The 13,228-nt window shown below is 40.6% G+C and overlaps 1 protein-coding gene and 1 long non-coding RNA gene across 3 annotated transcripts in view; one reads left to right on the top strand and one right to left on the bottom strand.

Annotated features, from left to right (window-relative positions):
• LOC121903639 (ral guanine nucleotide dissociation stimulator-like) overlaps nucleotides 1–13,228 on the top strand; it is a 69,329-nt gene that overhangs the window by 5,394 nt on the left and 50,707 nt on the right. The gene's annotated exons all lie outside the window — the stretch shown is intronic.
• Nucleotides 4,207–12,922, bottom strand: LOC121903640. 2 transcript variants are annotated; one of them, XR_006098080.1, is made up of 2 exons: nucleotides 12,608–12,922; nucleotides 4,207–4,840 (listed from the first exon to the last, which is right to left on the bottom strand). It is a non-coding gene; the product is annotated as an uncharacterized LOC121903640 (long non-coding RNA). The 2 variants fall into 2 exon arrangements; XR_006098079.1 differs by having other exon boundaries at nucleotides 12,835–12,922.

The following is a 13,228-nucleotide window of genomic DNA, read 5'->3' as shown; positions in this document are numbered from 1 at the left end:
TGACTGAGCCAACATTTCTGGAGGTTTACACCAACAAAACTCATCAAGTAAACATGATGATTCAGTGTCAAAGGTCACCGCTGAGTTTTGTCCGTGAGGCGAGCAGGATGAGAGCTGCTGCTTCAGGATGTGAGGCTTCCCCACTGCTTCTGTTTAAAGGGTCTATTTAACCCTCAACACACACACACACACACACACACACACACACACACACACACACACACACACACACCAAACACACCAAACACATTGCCTGGATCTGAGTGTAAACAACCTTCTCTTATTCTTCTTTTCTCTCCTACACGCAAATCCTGTTTCCTCTCGCTGGTATTATTGATGTTTATCCTCTTTTGGAACATTTATTTGCCTTTTTTTTCTTCTTCCCCTCCACTATTGTAGGAAATGTAGTGTGCAGATAAAGCTGTGAGCTTTTCTGTCGCTGCCACAGTGCTCCATTTTCTGCCCGCTGCTCCAGAAACCACTCGCTCTTGAAGCTTGACTTCACTCCAAGCATATCTGACTTCTTTGTCTGATGGAATGTGACAAGAATCAGAGATTTTTTTTTTCCCCTCAGTTTTTAGTCCCGAGGGGGGGGATTTTTTTTTTTTTTTTTTTTTTTTTTTTCAGAAGCATTAGTTTTGTGTGTGGAAGAAGGGCTTGTCCTTGAAATCTCTTGTGCGGAGAAGTGTATGAACAGTGTTTCAAAAGTGCAGGAGCGGTGTAACATTTCGACTTGTTGCTGAGTGTTTCCGAGAGTTTCACCGTCAGTCTGTGCAGCTCTGTTTTGTTTTTTTTTTTCCCTCCTCCTCCTCCTCCTCCTCCTCCTCCTCCTCCTCCTCGTCTGTTTGTCCTAATTTGTTTTTTTCAAATCTGCTCTTCAAGGCCAACTGTCCACGTTTGTAATTTCCAAGTGACCGGATCAGAGTTGTGTGTTTAGACACTGTAATCATTTGCAGGCGTGTTCATGCCGACTGAAGGCTGAACTTTTCCATCCAGAGACTCTTTTTTAGATGTCTTGCGTTTTTTTTTGGGGATGTTTTTCTTGTGCGCGGTACAAAACAGGCTCCAGAGGAGGAATGATATCTCTTCATCCGTCCGTCCACTGTGCTGACATAGAAGGTGTGATAAAAAACACTTGACATCTGAACGGGGGTGAATCACCTGCAGATAAATCACATTATCTACATTTACCTGCGTAGACTTGAAAAAAAAAAACATCTTCTACTCTTATTACATTTTGTGCAGAAACTGAGATTTAAAGGTGCAGTGTGTTGGATTTAGTTGCATCTAGCAGAACAGACTCGGCAGAAATGGGATATAATATTCATAAGTATGTTTTAATTGGTGTATAATCACCTTAAAAATAAGAATTGTTGTGTTTTCATTACCTTAGAATGAGAGGGTCCTCTTCCATGGAGCCCACCATGTTGGGGGTGGAGGGGTATTTAGTTGGTTGCAATCTGCACCCTCACCACTAGATGTCACTAAATCCTGCACACCTTTAAGCAGCCTGAATGAAAATCATAATATGAACTTTAGGGGTAAACAATATATCAGTCTTCTTATCAGTATCAGGCAATAATTTTATAAAAAATAAAATGTATTAAACACTGATATTTTGCACAAATATATAAGCATAATTTTGAAAGTCTTAAAGATAAATTTTACTTTCTAGAAACTGGAAGGAAGCACGTTTCCCCATTTTCATAATAATATAAACTTCCCTTTTTTTGGTTTTGTTTTGTGACATTCAGCATCTGACTGGAAATCCTTCAAGTTCCAGAAGCTGCACAACTCAGTGAATGCAACAATAAAAATTACTGAAATGTTACACAGAAGAAAAAGTTTTTTTTTTTTTTACATTTGATTTGAAGTATTTGTGCTCATCTCTTTCAGTAACAGCACATAGAAACAGTGTTGTGTTTAGTGATAAAACAGGAAAAGTATGAATAAAACAAAAATTACAATTAACATATTGATACTATTGTAACAAAAAAACAACATAATGATACATCAACTGCTATTCTTTTTTTTTTTACACACACAACACAAAAACCATGTTTGAAGAGGATGTGAATGATTGGAATGTAAAAACATTGTGAGGCCGTTGCTGAGACAACATGACGACCATAAATGGTATCGAAATGTGTGAGTGTGTGAGTTCATGAAAAGCTTGAGGACAACTTTAATCAATACAGTAATCAGCAGTAGGGATGTCGATGATTAATCGATGATTGATTAATTGCTGTTAATAATGGAATTGGTCAAAATGTATTATCCAGTAATGCAGCAGACAGAGGGATGTGTGGTGTTACTCTCAGGAAATGTTCTGTAGATTTGTTGTACCTGGTTGTGCCAATGAAATGGAGTTACAGGTGTGTTTGCTGACCTCCCGCAAGGGCTGCATGAATTATAAAACAAACGCACCTCCATGCCATCCAAGGAAGAAAAAAGTGCCTCGATCTGCTCGCTGTGGCGGTCGTGTTAATAAACACTGCGGCAGAATATACGTTGTGAATATTCCATGGAGTTGTTGTCTGGTTTAGATAGCTATCATGCTAACGTTAAACTAGCATCTTCACGAGAAGCAGCGAGCAGCTGCTCGGTTACCGCAGGCCAGGAGGTCAAACAGCAGAGAGCATCAGTGCAGCAGCTACCACGGCTTGAGGTTGAGGTACCTCAAAGTGCCGCCGACGACCGCTAGATGCTCCGACTGATTCTCTAGAAATACTACGTCAGTCATTGTTTTCAACGAGTCATTATGGTCTCAGTCTCTAAAATCAGTGTGCTGTGGTTTTGGAAATTATTGCTCCGTTAATAAGTAAGGATATACGATATTATCGGCACGCCATTGGTATCGGCCGATAAAAGCTCTAAAACAAAATTCTGACGATTATGAGAGGCTGATATGTCGCCTTCTCCTCTGCCGCCTGACTGTGTTTCCCTCGATGGACTGTGTCACCCTGACGGTCCCGGTGTTTCCTCTGCAGGCTTTACTTCACTCGGCTGCCCGTCAGGCCCGCTGCTTCTTCCCTCTTAAACCTGAATAACAAACCGGGGCTCAGTGCTCCACATAGAGAGCCAGGGCTAACGTTGGCCCCCGGCTCTCTATGTGGATCCAACCAGAGCACCGAGCCCCGGTTGGATAATGATAAATAATAATGAAAACCAACAGGTGACGACACACCAGTTGATTTTGATGGATTATTATAAGGGGTTGTAAGATGATGCGATTCCTTTTACTTTATTTATTGTGAATTACTGTATTTTATCTCTGTAACCCTCTAAAAGTTATTAAAATAAAACAAAATAAGTCTTCTTTCAATACAATACAACATGTGATGAGGCTTACCAGGTAGACTTTACTTTATTTTATGGGGCTTACAAGCCAAAACAAGGTTGTGAACCACTATACCACACTATTTACAGTATATAACATTAAACTTTTGACCTTTTTAAGACTTGGGTGGTTTCTCCACTGAAGCAGCTTTACAATAGAACAAAAGCATCCAGCTGTGGTGACAAAACAGGAGATAAAATCTGAGCTCGGCAAACATCGAGCTGCACGGTTCAACAGTGAATATGTTGCTGAATTATTTCAGTCTGTATGTATTGAAACCACAGTGAAAAAGATTTAACACCTGGACTTCTCCTAATAGTCGTCCGTGATGTCGATGGTTTTATTCTCCTGTTGCATGTCGGGCTGTAAAACTGTTAAACACCTCATCATCATCATCATCATCATCATCTTGAAGAGAGGCCTTTAACCCGTCAGATGAGAGCGAGAGCAGCGACGACAGGTTTACACGTAGCAGTCACGCCTTGCAGATGAACTGACCTCCTGTGTACCTGCACCGCCCGTCCTGTCTTTGTCCGAGTCCACAGGAAGCGGACCTGCGGGTTCCAGTCTCGCTTCCTGTCCTGGCTTGGTATCTGTGGAGAAAAAAAGAGGGGAGGAGGAGGAGGAGGAGGAGGAGGAAGAGGAGAGGAGAGGGAGGGGGGGGGGGGGGGATCCTATGTAGCCCTATGAAGAGCTGGCTTTGCCTCCCTGTTTCCATGACAACCGCTCTTCTACAGTATTCAGCTGTGGGACGGCCTCTGCATCTGAAAGCAGTTCCCAGTGGTAATTCAGGCCCTCTTTCCCTTCGGCTACACTCTCTTCTTCTTCTTCTCCTTCTTCTTCTTCTTCTTCTTCTACTGTGTCTGTGTATTTTTTTTTTTTTTTTAAAGCAGCAGCAGCACTTCATCTTCACATCGTTTGCATCTGAATCAAGGCTAAATTCTGTCTTTTCTTTCCCTCTTTCTTTAAATTACCCCGAGTCTTAACAGCTCGGACTCGGAGCCAACACACACTTAAAATATTTATACCGGCTGTTCTTTCAACGTGCAAATATTAGCCGAGTGAAAGAAAAGAAAAAAAATCTTTTAAAACGAGGAATGAATGATGCTGTTTGCTCAGTTTGTGGGATCATTGTGTTTTATTTTGCAATAGATTTCCCCAAAGGCTCAGTTAATAATTACACAGTGTGGATGTTCACTCTGACAGACTGACGATGATGATGAAACACAAAAAAGCAAAGCAGAAGTAAAAGCAGAAAGCAGGACTGGTGCGATACAGTAGGTGAGATAAAGAAAACCTCAGACATGTTTTTCACAGCTCTGAGTCTGTTAGTTGCTGCTGTCAGGCCCAAAACAAACTTACTTCCTTTCTATCACGGTTTCAGCCATTTGGGGTAAAAGCCGTGTGACCTACATACCGTGTGACGTGGTTAGACTTCACTTTCACTGGAAATGTTTTTCAGAGTTTTGCAGAAAGGCTGTTTGGGTCTTCAGGTTCAGGCTGCAAAGGTGATGAAGAAAAAAAAAAAAATCCAAATGTCAATATTGACTCCTGTTGGAGGAATAAGATGCTTCTGATGGCTGCTGTGGGGGGAATCCCTCACCTACACACAACACAACAAAGACTGAGAATGTAAATACCTGCTCTGTAAAGGTTTAGTTTCTCAGTTTAGTTTGTTAGTGTTGTTAATTTCCTCAAAGCAGGAGTTTAACGGAAGTGTTGAAGTGTGTTTGAAGGCTCATAGAAAATGAAATTTGAATTGTCTCAATGCTGAAATCAAACTAGATCAAGTGCAGGTTAATAGTGAGGGCCGTGATGTTGTTGGGTAAGTGTAGATAACATAAACATACTGAACAGGGTTCTAATCAGGAAATTGGTCAACGGAGATGAATTTCATGCAGATTTTGGGTTGGATCTGTGACCGGGTGCCAAATTGGTTTTAAAATACTTATCTGTTCATCTTTACACTCCTACTTTTTTCTACTCTGATTAATTACGAAGCTGCGACAAATATGGATGGATAGAAAATTAATCTGCAACTATTTTGATAATCGATCATTTTGGTCATATTTCAAGCAAAATTGCCAAAATATTCTTCGGTTCCAGCTTCTTAGTTTAGAAGATTTGCTGTTTATTTTTCATGTGCATGTGTGTTTTTACATTTATAGCAATCATTTGGAAAATCTATAGGACTGGACTCTTGGTCGAACAAAACAAGCAAACTGAAGGCTTTTTTTTTTAAGATGGAGATCCTGAAGCAGCTCGTCTGCCTCATTCACTAAATGTGTGGCCTTTGCTATGTGATGTAGCGCTGCCGCTTGTTTCTGTGAAGATTTATAAGCTTAATATTATATTTCATAATAATGTCCTCTGATGTTAGCAGAGGCTTTCTTTACTTCAGGTGAGGCACCTCCACTATAAAAGTGAGAATAACACTTCCGGGTACTTAGCCTTTGCGTCATGCCCCCGCCATTATTGGGTAAAAACTATCCCTCTGATTTGATTGATGATAAATGCAAATTCTGAGGTCTTTGCCAATTTAATAGCATAAAATAAGAAAACTGTATTGCTTTTTAGCTATTAGGAGCCCAAATCCTATTGCCAGTCAGGCCAACAATTATGTTATGTTGTTACAGATGAATGATCAGCGTCGTTATATAGAAACAATTAAAGAAATAGAGATTTATGAGTGTCATTGCTAACTGCTAAAGTAGCTAGCAGATCCTAATAGTGTGTAAACAACTGTGGGATTAGCGAGAAAGTGCTTGAGCAGCACTAGTGTAAATTTAAATTTAGCGGCTAATTAGCCGCTGTAATAAAGACTGTAGCTATATTAACTGAGTTGAGAGCAGAAACAACGATACCGCTACATGTAACAGGCAGGTGAAGCTGTTTTACTTGGTACCTATGTTTCAGCAAACAAGGGGAAAAGCTAGCTTGATGCAGCTAGTGCTAGCGAGCTAGCTGTTACAGGCTAACATTAAATTGGGGGAGATTTTCTTGTATTTTCAGTATGTTCTTTGTACTGCGCTTTCAATGCAGCATTAACATTCTGTTACTGTGTACTTTTAACATTATAACTCTTGACTTTAACATCATTAACTTAGCTGTGATGACGTGTTTGCCACAGACGTATCCCACAGTTTACCATTTTTAGAATCTCTGCGGATGACCTGAAGCCACAGATCTCTTCTTTTACTGTCCTTCGCTCTTTGGGGAAGTAAAGAAAATCAGGGGTTTTTTTAAAATTGCGACGCAGCAGCTTTTAGGCATGTTGCCACTAGTTTTTCCACCGGCACTTTTATAGCGCTTATTTTCACCCAGAAGGGGGTGTGTGGGTGTGGTTGACCTGAACAATTAAAAAAGGTGCCTGTTATATAATGTGTATGCCAGTTAAGCATAATATAACCATGCTATTTTCAACACTTTGTTGTTCTGGATTACTCATCTAAATTATTATCGTCATATTTCAGTCACTGTGGGTGCATGTGTGTTCATGTCTCAGCTGATTGTGGTTTGTAGTAACATAGTAACGTACGAGATGGCAGTAGCTACATTTGTGACAGTGAAAAAGTGACAGAATTTTCCACAACGCAGTAGAGAGTGAACGTGAGCAGCCCGACTCGCAGACGGAAATTTGATCTTCGTATTAAAATGTGAGCAAATATACTTATCAAACAGAGGAAATTATAAATAAAGGCCTCACTCTAATATAAACCTGCTTCCAATAAAGGCCTGGTACCCTCTGCAGTGGAAGTAAATAAATTCCACTATTAGAGTAAATACGGTATATAGAAATGTCTGCTTGTTATTGCAAAGAAGTCAAAGAGAGGTCAGATGAACGATGATCAGATAGAGTCACAGTCAATATTTTTTTCATATTCATTACTGACTCATCCTTCAAGATGAAGTTCTGAAAATTCAGACAGGAAGTGCCACGATTTCGTCGAAATTTACTTCATATTAGAGGAAGTTGGACAACATAATAAAATCTTGTTGCCACCACAAATTGTGTCATAGGAACCTGAAATTGCAACCTAAAAATTATTTATTGATTTCAAGCAAACTGTAGAAGATGCTGCTTTTTCTGTGTGAATAATTAAATGATATTTTTGTATTTTACAACTTTGGAACAGCTGATTTTAGAGGTTTGGCTGCTGTCTTTGGACTTGTTGTTGACAGACTTTTTCCTTCCTTGTAAAACATTAGTAAATCTCAGTTTGAATATGTTGAACTTGTTTTCATTAGTGAGCAGTCTTCTTCTTCTTCCAGGCCTTTTTTTTTTTTTTTGCTGGCATAGTCTTCATTTACTGGCACGTTAACTGCAACCAACAACATGGAATAGCATGAAAGTACCAACAGGATTATGTATCACTTTGACACAAGCGTGGATGTGTTTCCTCATGCGTCCTAGTAGGAGTACAAGACCCACACTAAACAGGAACCTGCTCACCAAACTTAAATTGGATGTGACTTGAATGTAACATTAGCATGAACAGTGGAAGCTAATACATCAGTAAACACGGAGAAAAGAGCTCCACCTAATAAAATGTCAACGATCAGAAGAAGAAGACATAACAGAGCTGCTTACATTGTTTGATTGACAGTAGTCTCAGTGCAGAAACACCATCAAACATTTAATAACGCTCAGTAAGAAAGGCAAGAGTCAGCATCATCGCAGCAGCTGGAGGATTTTCAGACTCCGTCGGCTTCTTTCATCATCTCAGTACATATTTACAAAAGAAAACAATTTTCAGATGAGGGCTGGTGACCTGCCAGAACGTCTGGTTTCACTTTTTTTTTTTTTTTTTTTTTTTTTTTACCAGCGACATTAATTAGGGGGGAGGCTGATTCATACATCAGTCACCCTGCTTCATCTTTAATTGGCTCACACAGACAGTCTGGCACTACAGGAGCAAAACAGAGCCGGTCTTTCTCTCTTGATTAAATCGCTGCAGCATAATGAAGCAGAAGAGAGTCAGACGGCAACTCAGAACCCCCCTCTCTCTGTGTACCTGCTGCATTTCATTGGGCAACAAGGTTGGTTTTTTTTGTTGTTGTTTTTTTTTTGCCCAGAAAGATGCATGCAGCGCCGTGGTCTGAGCACTTCTTCAGCCGCGAGAAAGCAAACACACTGCGGTTGTGGCACAACAGCTGAGTGTTGGGCAATACCTCCACAAGACGTAAAGATGTAAAGAGAGCAGCTGCTGACAGTTAGACGCTCCCTGGTGAGGAAGGGAGGGAGGGAGGGAGGGAGGGAGGGAGGAGGAGGAGGGAAAAGACGAGAAGAGGAAGAGGGAGGGAAACGAGGGGGAGCGCAGGGTTTGTTGGTGGCTGGGAAGAAGAGGAGGAAGGAGGTGGAAGGGTTCCTCTTTTTTTTTTTTTTTCTCTCTCTCTCTGAGACGGATTCCTCGCAGTCTTCAGTGAGAGGCAGAGCGAGCCAGCGAGGGAGCGAGCAGCCAGCTGTGGGAGTTCCTTCTTGATATATATATATATATATTTTATTTTGGTTTGCTTTATCTTTTATTTTATTTTTGTATGTGTGTTGCGAGCGGTCGAGCGGCTGCGCTGCGCTGTGCTGCGTTCAGTGTGCAGCATGGAAGCCAAGTCTCTGTTCAGCCTACACAGAGCCCTCGCTCAGCCCGTCAAGATGTGCATGTTCGACTTCCCCGTCACCATCCTGGACGACCTGGTGAGCTCGATGCAACACCGCCACACCGCAGAGAGCTGGCTCTGTGTGTGTGTATGTGTGTGTGTGTGTGTGTGTGTGTGAGAGAGAGACCATGAGTGCATTTGAATATCTGTGCTTGCGTGCATGTCTGTAAGAATACATTAAATTATAATTGAATGTGTGTTTGCAAGTGTGTGTGTGTGTGCCCTTATTCTGTCTGTGTGTGTGTGTGTGTGTGTGTGTTTGTGTTTCTGTGCGCTCATGAGTGTTAGCACACATACAGCATACTGTAGAGTACTTTAAAGTATTTATTGTGTGTGTGTGTGTGTGTGTGTCTGCATCAGTGGTATACCATCATGACACTCACACCAAACATATTTGCATGCGTTTTTATCTTAAGATGCGGGAAATATGTTGTGTCATAGTCACTTTTTTAGAATTTATATCAACAAAATAATCAGTTCTGAGTAATTGCAGAATTGCGGACACAAGTGTGTGAGTGTGTGTGTGTGTGTGTGTGCAGTGCCGCAGTGTGAGTGTGTGTTTGTGCCGTTGAACAACTGGATGTGTGTGTTTGTGCCGACGAACAGCTGGGTGTGTGTGTGCTTACTTTTGCATTTGTAAGAAAGTAAGTTTATTTAAAGACTCAGCACACTTTACAAGAAGGTACTACACATTATAGATAAATAGATTGTAATGCATGAAAAGTTCAACAGTTCAATATACAATTAAATGAACATCTTACACATCTTATCCAATCTGTTTTAATGTAAAATTTCAATTTGTGCTTAAAAAAACCTGAGTAGAAATGCTGTAAATTAGAAAAAAAAGTCAAAATATGGCAGAGAAAGTTTGGGTTTAAGGTGTGTTCTTCTTCTGTAATGGGTTAATGGCACCGACTGGAGAATTAGCGCCACCTGCTGTTTATTTCCTACTATTCATATAACAGGAATGGAAGGAAACAAGCATTAATTAGCATTTTCTTTTGATGGTTTTCTGAAAATTTGGTTAAAATTTGCGCTACATTTGGTTTGACCCTTGGCTAGTAATAATGTATGTGTGGTTTACTTGATTTATTTAACTTTTATTTAACCAGGAAGTGTCTCTGGCTTTAGTAGGGAGACCTGGCGTAAAAATTTGTGTCACAAACTTACATAAAAACACGTTAATTTACAATAATCACATCCAACACAACAAAACATGATCTGAGAAATATGAGCAACATAAAACTTGACTTTTCAGAACGTTTACATTCCTCATGAAACTTTTTTTAATGCTTGAATGACTGACATGAGGGCAGCGTTTCCAGTTTTTCCAGGTCTGACCATGAAGAGAAGTTGCTGACTTATTCCAGCCAATTAGGGCTTATAAACAAACGTCACATGACTCACTAGTAGATTAATAAGCAGTTTTGGTGACCTGCTAATAAAGCGCTAGCTATTATTTTAGCTGATGCTGTAGTTTACTTCCTCTGTGGTTCATCAGGTGACTTTTTCACCTGGTCTTGACTCTCTGCGGTGGTTATGTTGAGCCTGGATTTGCTGCTGGCTCGATTTCAAACTCTCTCTCTTGTCATGTTGGTGCGATTTGAGGCTGTTTGCTTCACCTGAATCACACCTCTGTTCCTGTGGGATCAGGTTTTGTTTTGTTTTTTTATTGGTATCTGCCAAGTTTTCCTGTGATTGTTCTTACCTGGCCACATGGATGCAGGTAGAGGAGAATAAAGAGGTCACGGTGCTAAGTGTGAACGCAGCCTTCATTCAGCTGTGTGTGTGTGTGTGTGTGTGTGTGTGTGTGTCGGGCTGCCACTGGCACCGACTCAACACGCCCGGGCAACCATCTCCCTGCAGACGAGGCCATGCTCTTTGATATTTTGACATGTTTGGTCGTGTCTGTATTAATCCCACAGGCGACTAATGAATGTGTTCCTGTGTCAGCTCGTTAATAAATCCTGATACTGGTAAACAATAAAGAGACGCCGGCAGATCTTCTCTCCACTGTTGTCGATCTGCGAGTTTTACAGAAATATAGTTAAATGTGAAGAGCCTGGTATTAAACCGTCTCTTTATCTGGTGACTGAAGTGTTTTTCACTGTACTTTATTTAAAATGGTTTTATTTATTAATATTTTTCTACACTTTAAATCCGTACTCCTCCTTTTTCTCGCATCCTTGTTGAGCAGTTTTGCTTTTATCAGCCATTTAAATGACACTGGTTTATATATTTTTGGCTAAAATGGAATTTTAGTTATAGATGTGCTGATGCCCTCAGGACTGTATGACAAATACAATCCATTGTCTTGCACATCTGTAGTGCTGTTGTTGTTTTTCAGTTCTTAAAGCAACGTTTAAATATGGAATAATGGAGTGTTTCCCACATACTGTATATATCTTTTTTGGCCAAAAGTATGTGGACTAAAGCTGCAACAATAAGTCAATGAATTGATTTGTCAATCAACAGAGAATCAAACAACTATTTTGATAATCGATTTAAAAAAAAGCAAAAATCTCCAGCTTCTTAAATGTGAATATTTTCTGGTTTCCTTTGTGCTCTTTGATAATAAACTGAATATCTTTGATTTATAGACATTTGAGGGCGTCATCTTGGGCTTTGGGAAACAATTATCGACATTTTTCACCATTTTAAAGACCAAACAACTAATCCATTGATCGAGAAAACAACCGACAGATTAAACGACAATGAAAACCATCGTTAGCTGCAGCTCTAATATCTACAACCTTGTGCACAGACTTGCTTGGACCCTTAATTCCAAGTCAGGGAAATCAAATATATTTTAGATAATAGTGTGTTTCCAACTTTGTGGCAGTAGTTTGATGAAGTCCCTTTACTGTTCTATATGACAAAGTCAGCTCCATAAAGAAATGTTTTTTCCAGTTCAGCATGGAAGAACTTGACTGGTCTACACAGAGCTCTGATCTCAACTGATTCAACACCTTTTGGGATGAACTAAAGGCAGACTGTTTGCCAGACCTTATCACTCAACATCAGTGTTGGACCTCACTGATACTCTTGTGGCTAAAATGGGAAGCAAATCCCTGCAGCCACGTTCCCACATGTGGTGGAAAACCTGAAACCGGAGGAGTGGAGGCTGTTAGCGGCAGAACGTCTATGCTTACAGAGACTACACAGATATATACACAGACTTTCAGCCATGTTGTGAATTTTACTGGATACCTGCATTGATTATTTTTTCCTTTCAAAAGTCTGTGTGGGCATTTAGTTTGATGTGTGATCTGATAGAAGTCTGCAGCCTCATAGTAGAGCTGTCCCAAATACCTCTGTTTGGGCTTCGAAGCTCAAACTTTTCACATAGAGCAGGTCTAGACTGGACTCTGTAATTTACAGAGACCCAACAATCCCCCCATTGGCAGCACTTGGCGACAGCAGCAAGGAAAAACTCTCCTTTGATGGGAAGAAACCTCAAGCGGAACCCAGCTCAAGGTGGGCGGCCATCTGCCTTGACCAGTTGGGTTGAGAGAGACTATAATATCATATGTACAAGTCATGCTAACATTAGCCTAATCAAAAAAAAGGTTGAATGCGTGGTGTCGGGTCTACAACCGAGAAACTACTTACATTTTTCAGGTGAAGTGCTAGTATCTTTTGGCATATCTGGCAAACTTTGAAGTTACTCCAGATGCTTGACAACTTTAAGGAGTCACATGTCCTATGACGCTGCGTTGGACGCGCAAAGTTTGCAGGTAGACGAGATGAGAGCAGGGGTACGAATGTTTGATTACCGATTTTGCTGTTCCGATACGAAGGCATCGAACAAAGCTTTGAAGCATTTGGGTCAGCCCTACCTTATAGATTGTAAACCAGCCCTCCTTCATCAGAAATTAGTAGGGCTGTAGTGTCCTGGTCGACTGGTTGATTAGTTGGTCGATATGCTCTCGTCCGACCAAATTCTCATTGGTCGAATAATCTCCGTATTATTTTCATAAGGAGAAAAGTGCGACATCAACAGCCTTCCAGGATTAATCCATTATTTCCTGAGGGGGGAGTGACAGACTAACATTGAAAACACCCCCGTCGTTTTCACAACTTTGAACTCGCCCAACCTAATGGAGACTGCTGGGTCTAACTGTACTCAACGTTTACTGAGTGTTAACTGAATCAGTGTTTCTCCTATAGTTATAACAACAAGAACTCCCGCCAGGCCAAAAAAATATTTTTTAATGTCAAAAATGACGCCAA

This window comes from Thunnus maccoyii, chromosome 9 (genome assembly GCF_910596095.1).
Source record: "Thunnus maccoyii chromosome 9, fThuMac1.1, whole genome shotgun sequence".
Lineage (NCBI taxonomy): Eukaryota > Metazoa > Chordata > Actinopteri > Scombriformes > Scombridae > Thunnus > Thunnus maccoyii.
The sequence above is the reverse complement of the archived record's forward strand: the minus strand, read 5'-3'. Positions and strand labels throughout refer to the sequence as shown.